This window comes from Otolemur garnettii, unplaced genomic scaffold (genome assembly GCF_000181295.1).
Source record: "Otolemur garnettii isolate 467f Iridium unplaced genomic scaffold, OtoGar3 scaffold00007, whole genome shotgun sequence".
Classification (NCBI taxonomy): Eukaryota; Metazoa; Chordata; class Mammalia; order Primates; family Galagidae; genus Otolemur; species Otolemur garnettii.
Genome location: NW_003852402.1, coordinates 40,930,369 through 40,931,652, shown reverse-complemented (window position 1 = coordinate 40,931,652; position 1,284 = coordinate 40,930,369).

Below are 1,284 nucleotides of genomic sequence, written 5' to 3'. Positions count from 1 at the left end.
TCAGCCTCCCAAGTAGCTGGGACTATAGGTGCCCACCACAAAACCCAGCTATTTTTTTGTTGTAGTTGTCATTGTTACTTAGCTGGCCCTAGGCGGGTTCAAACTGGTCAGCCTGGTGCATGTGGCTGGCGCCAAAACCACTGGGCTGAGTTGCAGGAAAGGATTCTGAGAAGACAAATGGTCTTATGCAAACCTTGAGGGAGTCTCACCAAGGGTGGAACTCTCCAGAGCTTCCCTATACTAGAAACAATGGAATTTCCCTTTGTTTTTGGGAATATCTAGACACATTTCATCTCGGCTTTAAGCTATCTGTCTTATTTGTGTATTTCTCTGGGCTACCCAAGGATAATAAGGCCTCCCACACCATTCAGACAATTCGAGATTTCATTATAATTTTTCCCAGCATGGTTTTCTGTCATTCCTTCTCATTGTGTCACCTGGCTGTGTCTTCCTCCCCCTTCATTTATGAAGTTTGTGCAAGTCTCTAAGGAGTCTTTCTTCTGTCATTCATTCATTGATCCATCCAATTTAGTCATATATTTAATGAGTACCGACTGTGTGACAATCACTGTGTTAATTGCACCTGAGGAGCTTTTAGCTTTTGTAATTGCTAAACTCATCTCCATTTAGGAGGGGCTTGGTACGGAAGGTCCAGCAATCTGTCCTCAGCCCCTGGATGTTTTCTGTCCCGTCTTCCCTGTGCTGTATATCTGGTCCTCTTTAGGTGTGTAGCAGGGGACACTTAGCACAACCTTCTAATCATAGAAGCAACCCAAACCCTCCTTATTTCTCTGATTACTAAGCAGGGGGAGGTACCACTGCCCCACCATAACATATGATGTTTTCCTCTGTAGACATACCATACGTAGTACCAGGACCCCTGCCCATTACTCCGAATGTGGTAGGAAATGGGGAAAATTCCACATCCCCAGTCCTGCAAAATAGCTCTTGCTGTTCTATCAAAGATGGCAATGGAAAGACAATAGGAAAAAATGAGGACGATAAGGTAGAGAAGTAGCTTCATTATTGCCTACTAAAAATGTAATATGATAGAATACATGCAATAAACTTGATCTCATACTATAAAATATAATCTAGAAATTCATTTACATTTGTACTTTTAGTATAGAATCTATATAGATTAAAAAATGGTTAACCTTCTAATTTCACTTCTATGCAATTTTATTTGTGCTGCTCTCATACGTCATCATCTTAAAATTCTGCCCATTATGAGAGCGGCATAGAAGCTTTAATTACCAATTAATTTTATCACAGAGTTAACTA